The 9,603-nt window shown below is 39.5% G+C and overlaps 1 pseudogene; it reads right to left on the bottom strand.

Annotated features, from left to right (window-relative positions):
* Positions 1-6,679: 6,679 nt before the first annotated feature.
* LOC115837324 lies at positions 6,680-7,572 on the bottom strand (annotated as a pseudogene).
* Between the last annotated feature and the right edge of the window lie 2,031 nt (positions 7,573-9,603).

The following is a 9,603-nucleotide window of genomic DNA, read 5'->3' as shown; positions in this document are numbered from 1 at the left end:
CGTTGTAGAAGGGTAAATGTTGAAAATATTTACAATATACTGCCAAGTGAAAGGAGGCTACAAAATATGTAGAGCGTGATTTCATTTCTCATGATGTTATTAATTTCTATCTATAGACAAAATAGTATTTATCAATAAAGGTAGATTCATCTATATGTGTAGTGGCGTCTCTGGGTATATAACACAAAGATCTGAGTTATACACACACACACACAATCATGCCCCACGCAACGACATTTCAGTCAACAATAGACTGCATATACAATGGTGATCCCCTAAGATTATTTTTTTACTGTACCTTTTCTGTTTTTTTTTTTTTTTAATTATTGAGATGGAGTCTCACTCTGTCACCCAGGCTGAAGTGCAGTGGCATGATCTCGGCTCACTGCCAACCTCTGCCACCTGGGTTCAAGCAATTCTCGTGCCTCAATCTCCCGAGTAGCTGGGACTACAGGCGTGCACCACCATGCTTGGCTAATTTTTTTGTATTTTTAGTAGAGACAGGATTTTGCCATGTTGGCCAGGTTGTTCTCAGACTCCTGATCTCAGGTGATTCGCCTGCCTCATCCTCCCAAAGTGCTGGGATTACAGGTGTGAGCCACCGCACCTGGTCTACTGTACATTTTCCATGCTTAGATACACAGATACTATTGTGTTACAATTGCTGACAGTATTCAGTACAGTAACATGCTGTACAGTTTGTAGCCTAGGAGCAACAGACTATACTATATAGCCTAGGTATATAGTGGGTTCTACCATCTAGGTTTGTGTAAGTGCACTCTGTGATGTTCACACAATGATGAACTCACCTAATCACATTTCTCAGAATGTATCTCCATCATTAAGCAACATGGGACTATATAAGCTTGTGTGTGTTTAGTATTACTGTTATTTGTTTTCCATATTTTCTGCATTGATTAGTATTACTTTTATAAACAACTTTTTAAAAACTAATTTAAAAATTGAGGCTGGGTACAGTAGCTCAGGCCTATAATCCCCAAAGAAAAAAAGAAAAAGGAGAAGGAGAAGGAAAAAGAGATGGAATGGTGATTCAGTTTCATGGAACTGTGCGGGCTCCAGCTGTTTTGCCCTCTAGAAGGGGGCTTTGAGAGGCCTAGGCAGGAGGATCACTTGAGGCCAGGAGTTCAAAAACAGCCTGAGCAACATAGTGAGACCACATCTACACACACACACACACACACACACAAATTTTAATTGGCCAGATGTAGTGGCATGCACCCACAGTTCTAGCTACTCAGGAGGCTGAGGTGGGAGGATTGCTTGAGCTCTCTTTTGAGGTTTCAATGAGCTATCATTGTACCACTGCACTCCAACTTGAGCGACAGAGGGAGACCCTATCTCTAAATAAAATACAATAGCAATAAAAAAGTACACTTAATACCTATCCAGTCTTGAGATTAAAACACTCTACACTTCTAGCCTATTTTCTAAGATTCTTTTGAAATGGAAAAGTAGGGTATGACTGGTTGGCGTCATTTCTAGATAACTGTAGGATTTTAATGGTGCAAAAAGACTTCATGATGATCTAATTGATCTCTTTCATTAGAAACATTGGGAAATTGAGTCCTAAAAAGATAAATAACTGGCTGGGCATGGTGGCGCATGCCTGTAATCCCAGCACTTTGGGAGACCAAGGCAGGCAGATCACCTGAGGTCGGGAGTTCAAGAGCAGCCTGACCAACATGGAGAAACCCCGTCTCTACTAAAAATACAAAATTATCCCTGCGTGGTGGTGCATGCCTGTAATCCCAGCTACTCGGGAGGCTGAGTCAGGAGAATTGCTTGAACCCGGGAGGCAGAGGTTGCTGTGAGCCAAGATTGTGCCATTGCACTCCAGCCTGGGCAACAAGAGCAAAATTCCATCCCCAAAAAAAAAAAAAGACAAATAACTTTATCCAAACACGCACAGCTACAGTGACTGATGAGTCTCCTGTGAAGGCTGTAAGTACATAAAGCCAAAATAATTCTTCCAAGAAATTTGTCAAAAATTGAAATCATTGGATATGTAGAAGAGATCGTCAGAGCACATCTTCCAGCTAGAGAAAATGCCTAAAGTTTACAATCTGCATGCATCGTTTGAACAAGAAAGCCAAAGCTATGATGACCATGTCTAAGCCCTCAGACCAGTGGTTGGTGTCATGGGACTTAGCCCTGGCCTGTTGAAAAGAGGTCATCTCACTGTAGCTAACATTGAAGCATCCCTTATGACATCCATGTTGTTAGACTGCTCAGCAGCCCCTTAGTGATGTAAGAACTTTTTGTAGGCGGCCAACAACAGGAATAGATCCAATATAATCACTGCCCTCCAGAAACTACCCTGAAGTTTGCCCCTTGAGCATCTAAGGAGAGACATCAAAGACAGGGGCTCCTAGTATGCTGACTTCCCCTAAAAAGCTGCAAGCCAAATCTACAGCACATGTATACATAGGTGAAACTGATTCATTTCAAAAATTGCCTTCTGATCAACAGCAACAATAAAACCATAGTGATAGCATGCCAGAACTGGAAAGGATCTTGAAAACCATCCAGGCCAAGTCTCCTGGTTTACAGATGAGGAAATTAAGGATCCTTCAGTTCTTAGAGTACATGTCCCTAACCCTGCTCAATCCTATCCCCACAAAAGGATCAAAATCTGCTCTCTTCCTAGGCTATAAATGCCAAAAGCCAGGGCCGATGTCTCTGTGGTTTGTCATAATGGATGAACGGATGGATGGATGGATGGACGGATGGATGGATAGATGGATGGATGGATGGATGGATGGATGGATGGATGGATGGACGGATGGCTGGCTGGATGGATGGATGAATGGGCTTTCCCAAGATTACAGAGCATGTTAACATCACAGCTCAGACTAGAATTCAAACCCTCTAATTACCATCCCGGTTATTCCGAATATTTCATGGTTTAACTTCATTTATGCTCAGGAACAGTGTGAAAAATATTCATAATTCCATGTGTCAACATATTGACTTAAAAGAACTATTGGCTGTTTCCAAAAATGAAATCTACCCTTAAAGGATAAAGATTTGCCACTCAGTGGATTTTCAAAAGAAATATACATTTATGCATTCATTCGACAGATACTTTCTGAGCACCTATTTTATGCCAAGTTCTGTGCTAGGCACCTGCTATATTTTGTTGGGATATTAGGATTATACATGATGTTATTTTCATTTCTCTGTTTTCTAAACATTCAGTAATATAATATATTGCACTTCTAAATGAAAAATCTTCAAAAGAGCACTCCATATGCTCTGGAATTTTAAACTTTTTGGAATAATAACAATATCTTGGGAGTATTAAGACTTCCAAGTAACTACTTTGGAAGATAAAATTTATATTGATCTGTAAGTACTGGTTTGAGTACAGAAAATGGGTCTCATTATTTTAAACATATTCGCAATGTTCTCAGTGCACAGTGCAGCAGCAAAACCCATTTCTTGCACTTGAAACCAGCCCTTCCTCACTCCACAGAAAGTGCCTCTATCAAAAGGTGCCTGCTTGAAGCCAGCACAGAAATGTTAGTGAGCATCACCAGGAACAGCAACTGTTGCCACTGGGGAGCCCCAAGCTATGGACAGTCATTCTTGTTCACAGAGATTCTGATAGCAGGAAAGAGCATTCTCAGTCAATGGCTTGAGTAATAGATGAATAAATGTATAAATGAACAAGTGAATTTCAAGAAAATCAAAAGTGGTTGAAAGATGCCAGACAGGTCTCCTAACCCAATGAACTCCCCTAATCTCCTAAAGAATCATCTCTCCTTGCAACTCTTCCTTGGCACCTAACATTCCACCATTATACCCCATTACTTTAGGAATTAGCAAACTACAGCCCACAGGCCAAATTCATCCCAATTTCTGCTTTGCAAATAAAGTTTTATCAAAACATAGCCACACCATTTATTTATTGTTTATGTCTATGGCTGTTCTCATGTTAAAAAGCAGAGTTGAGTACTCACGCCAGAGATCCTGTGGCCTACAAAGCTGAAAATATTTTCTATCTAGACCTTTACCAAAAAAGTTTGCCAGTCCTCTGCTTTATGTTTTTCCTTTTTTTCCAACTCCATTGAGGTATAATTGACAAATAAAAATTGTCTGTATTTAAAGTGTTTAGTGTAGAGTTTTGATATATGTATACTTTTTATATTGATTAGCACAATCAAACTAATTACCATATTTATCACCTCACATCGTTATCGTGTGTGTGTGTGTATGTGTGTGTGTGTGTGTGTGTATGGAATACTTAAGATCTACCCTCTCTGCAAATTTTGAGTATACAATACATTATTATACTGTGAGCTTTCGCACAGCAAAAGGAACCGTCAGCAGAGTAAACAGACAACCCAGAGAGTGGAAGAAAATCTTCACAATCTATACATCTGACAAAGGACTAATATCCAAAATCTACAATGAACTCAAAGAAATCAGTGAGAAAAAAACAAGCAATCCCATCAAAAAGTGGGCTAAAGACATGAATAGACAATTCTCAAAAGAAGATATTCAAATTGCCAACAAACATGAAAAAATGCTCAACATCACTAATGATCAGGGAAATGCAAATCAAAACTACAATGTAATACCACCTTACTCCTGCAAGAATGACTGTAATCAAAAAATCAAAAAACAGTAAATGTTGGTGTGGATTTGGTGATCAGGGAACACTTCTACACTGCTGGTGGGAATGTAAACTGGAATAGCCACTGTGAAAAACAGTGTGGAGATTCCTTAAATGACTAAAAGTATAACTACCATTTGATCCAGCAATCCCACCATTGGGTATCTACCCAGAGGAAAAGAAGTCATTACATGAAAATGATATTTGCACACACATGTTTATAGCAGCACAATTCACCATTGCAAAATTGTGGAACCAACCCAAATGCCCATCAATCAATGAGTGAATAAAGAAACTGTGTTATATTTATATAATGGAATACTACTCAACCATAAAAAGGAATGAATTAATGGCATTCACAGCAACCTGGATGACATTGGAGACTATTATTCTAAGTGAAGTAACTCAAGAATGGAAAACCAGACATGGTATGTTCTCACTGATACATGGGAGCTAAGCTCTGAGGACACAAAGGCATAAGAATGATACAATGGAAGTGGACTTTGGGGACTTGAGGGGAAGAGTGACAGGGGGACAAGGGATAAAAGGCTACAAATGTGGGGCAGTGTATACTGCTCAGATGATAGGTGCACCAAAATCTCACAAATCACCACTAAAGAATGTACTCATGTAACCAAATACCACCTGTACCTCAACAACTTATAGAAAAATTATATATATATATGTGGGATATTGAACTCCCCTACTATTATTGTGTTGCTACTTCTCCCTTCAGATTAATTAATATTTGCTTTCTACATGTGGGAGCTCCAGTATTGGATGCATGTATATTTACAATTGTTACATCCTCTTAATGCATTGACCCCTTTACAGTTATATATAAGTCATTATACAATGACTTTTGTTGTCTCCTTTTACAGTTTTTGGCTTAGTCATTTTGTCTGACATGAGTATAGATACCCCTACTCTCTTTTGGTTTCCAATTGTATGGAGTACCTTTTTCCATTCCTTCACTTTCAATCTATATGTGTCCTTGAAGCTGAAATGAGTCTCTTGTAGGCAGCATATTGGATCTTGTTGTTTTAATCCCCTCAGCCACTCTATGTCTTTTTATTGGAGATTTAATTCATTTACATTCAAGGTAATTATTGAGAGGTAAGGACTTATTGTTACCATTTGTTCATTGTTTTCTGGCTGCCTTGTTGATTCTTTGTTCCTTTCTTCCTCTCTTGCTATGTGATTTGATGATTTTCCATAGTGAGATGTTTTGATTCCTTTATCTTTCATGTATCTACTATAGGTTTTTGCTTTGTGGTTACCGTGAAACTTACATTAAACAACTATGGTTATAACAGTCTATTGTAAGCTGATAACAACTTAACTTTGATTGCATACAAAAACTCTACACCTTCACCCCACACACACATTTGATGTTTATAATGTCACAATTTACATCTTATTATATCATGTATCCATTAACAAATTCTTGTAGCTGTAGTTATTTTTAATAGTTTTGTCTTTGTAATCTTTATACTGGAGTTAAGTATTCTGAATTTGAATGTATTAAGTATTCTGAATTTGACTGTACACTTATTTTTAATGCTGAGTTTCATACGTTCATGTTTTCATGTTACTAATTAGCATCCTTTCATTTGAGCTTGAAGAAGTCCCTTAAGCATTTCTGGTAGGCAGGTATAGTAGTGATGAATTCCCTCAGCTTTTATTTGTCTGGGAAACTCTTTACCTCTCCATTTCTGAAAGACAGCTTTGCCAGCTAAAGTATTTTGGTTGGCAGTTTTTCCTTTCAGCACTTTAAAAATATCATTCCATTACCTCCTGGCCTACAAAGTTTCTGCTGAGAAACCCACTGACAGCTTTCTATGGCTGTCATATAAGGAGTCTACTTATATGCACATCTTTCCTCTTACTGCTTTCAAACTTCTCTGTCTTTGATTCTTCCCCGATATTAAGTGATTATTTTAAATGCATGCCACATTGTACAGAAATCAACACTCTCTCCCATAATTCTGTGCATCTGGGACTATAGAAATATCACTGTCCCTGTCCCACATATTCAAATTACATTCTCAGGTCACAATAATAAGTCTTCCCATAGGGGACCTTCCAGAAAAGCAAGCTATTTCCTCAGCTCATATTTTCCTGTACTGTAGCATGCACCAACAATCTATGCAAGAAGTATACATTGGGCAATAAGGAGGGGCTTCACCAGCAAGCCTTCGGCTGTCGACAGACATAAAATTAGAGACAAACACAAGAGATTAGCTCAACATACTGGCAAAAGTTTCTGTAACAACTTGGGAATAATTCTTTATTTCATTCATGGTGGAATCCCCACTGTTCAGTACATAGATATTGATGAGGCAAGCCAGTGAGTTACAGAGCCACAAAGAAATGATGTCACCTTGGAGCTGAGGCACAAGACCCATGAAAAATCCTAGGATGCCCTCTCCCTAATAGATGGTTGCTATGGAGTCACAAAGTCTGCAGTACTTCGGTTCTCTGCCAATGAATTGTACCTCGGTGATAATATGGAAGGGATTTGTGATGAGGACAGCAGCAAAATGAGTGATTATCTCTCAAATTGCCTTCTTGATAACTTGGTCAAAGGAAGATGAGACTTCTTTCTGCACATTACCAGGTCCTAACTCCTCAATCTTGTCACATTCCTGGTAATGCTGTAAAACTTTACTGTGAATCATATTTCTAAGGACTCCTGAACACAGCCTTGGAGTTGATGCTTACAATGTACTAAGGCCTCCAACTGATGCTCATAATATGCTAAGCACAATTAAAGACACCAGGAAGCTGACATGCCACCCAAAAATATGTTGTCTTATTGTTGGAAAACCAGGCTCATCTCCCACTTGGATGAGCGCTTTCACATATATAAGCAACTGAGACTGGATGGTGAGACCAGAGCCCAGAAGCACCTGACTGGCTACATCTGCCATAATGTCACCTTAAAATGAGTCTCTTTGACTTTTAACACTTTGACTATAATGAATCTTGATGAAGTCTTCTTTGGACTGAACCTGGTTGGAAATCTTTCAGATTCATGTATCTGAATGTCTATATCTCTCCCCAGATATGGGGAGTTTTCAGCCATTATTTATTCGTTGTTATTGTTGTTGTTTTGAGACAGGATCAGGGTCTTGCTCTGTTGCCCAGGCTGGAGTGCAGTGGTGTGATCATGGCTCACTGCAGACTGAACCTCCCAGGCTCAACTGGTCCTCCCAACCTCAGCCTCCTGAGTAGCTGGGACTACAGACATGCACCAACATGCCTGGCCAATTTATTATTTTTACTTTTTTAGAGATGAGAACTTGCTATGTTGCCCAGGCTGGTCTCAAACTCCTGGGCTTAAGCAATCCTTCCAAATTGGCCTCCCAAAGTCCTGGGATTACAGGCATGAGCCACCATGCCTGGTCCCATTACTTATTTAAATAAACTTTCTGCCTCTTTCTCAATCTCTTCTTCTTCTTGATTTTATAATGCGAATGTTAGCTCCCTTGATGGTGTACCATAAATCTTAGAGACTTTTTGATTCATTTTCATTCTTTTTCCTTTTTCCTCCCCTGACTGGATATTTTCAAATGATCTGCCTTTGAGTGCGCAGATTCTTTCCTCTGCTTGATCAAGTTTGCTGTTGACGTTCTGTTTCTTTTTTATGATTTCTACCTCTTTCTTAAACTGTCATTTTGTTAAGTTACTGTTTTTCTGATTTTGTTGACCTGTGTTCTCTTGTAGCATACTGAGCTTCCTTAAAACAATTATTTTGAATTCTCTGTCAAGCAATTTGTGTATCTCTATCTTGGGGGGGTTAGTTACTGAAAAAGTATTATGTTCATTTGGTGGTGACGTGTTGCCTTCATTTTTTTGTGTGTTTCTTGTTGCTTTGCATTGATGTCTACACATTTAATGGGGCTATCGCCTCCTCCGGACTTTGTTGACTGGTTTTAGTAGCAGACCTTCACTTATGGGTGGGTATAAGGGCTCTAGCTGAGTGGAGTGCAGCAGTACTGTGTCTGGTAAAGGCACAGAAACATAGTCTGTGCAGCTCTGTCAGCTAAAGTCAGTGCTGGTGAAGATTGCAGGACTCCTCAGCAGCCAGAGCTGTGGGTGTCCACAGCAGCAACAAGAGCTTTTGGCATCTTCAGTGCTGAATGCTTCAGGGTACTCATGATCTTTTTTTCTCCCACAGAAGAAGTCATGGTCAAAGGGATCTCTCTTGGCACTAGCTCATAAGTGTGCTCACAGTGGAGGTGGCACCAATTTTTGATGCACAATCCTGTGTGGCTGATACTGATAGCCACCACCGTGCATCTTTGCTTCCAGCAAGCTCCAGATATCTCAGCTATGCCCATCTCCTCAGTGATCATTTCCCTGCAGTTATTCTCTGGTTTTTGCTCCACTGTATTGCTGTAGGCTTGTAATCAGACTCTTGAGCCATCCCAGGGATATTTTCATTTATGGATGACTATCTAAGCGTTTTTTTTTGTTTTTTTGTTTTTTTTTTTAGGGCATGGTGGTGCATGCCTGCAATCCCAGCTACTCAGAAGGATGAGGCAGGAGGATCGCTTGAGCCCAGGAGTTGGAGGCTGCAGTGAGCTATGATTATGCCACTGCACTCCAGCTTAGGTGACAGAGTGAGACCCTGTCTCCTAAATAAATAAATAAAGTAGAATATATATAATTAGGAGGGAAACAGTGGGCACAAATGGACATAAAGACTGGAATGATAGACATTGGATGCTACAAAATGTTGGAGGGTGGGAGTGGGGTGAGGGTTGAAAAATTACCTATGGTTATAATGTTTACTATTCAGGTGATAGGTAGGTACACTTAATGCCCAGATTTCACCACTACATGACATAAGCATGTAAGAAAACTGCACTTGTATCCCTTAATTTTTTTAATTTTTTAATGTAAAGAAAAAACTTGAGGATGCCACAGGTTTTGGTGGGCCAGGGAGAACATCACAG

Source organism: Nomascus leucogenys, chromosome 2, assembly GCF_006542625.1.
Source record: "Nomascus leucogenys isolate Asia chromosome 2, Asia_NLE_v1, whole genome shotgun sequence".
NCBI lineage: Eukaryota > Metazoa > Chordata > Mammalia > Primates > Hylobatidae > Nomascus > Nomascus leucogenys.
This window is presented reverse-complemented; position numbering and strand designations above follow the sequence as displayed.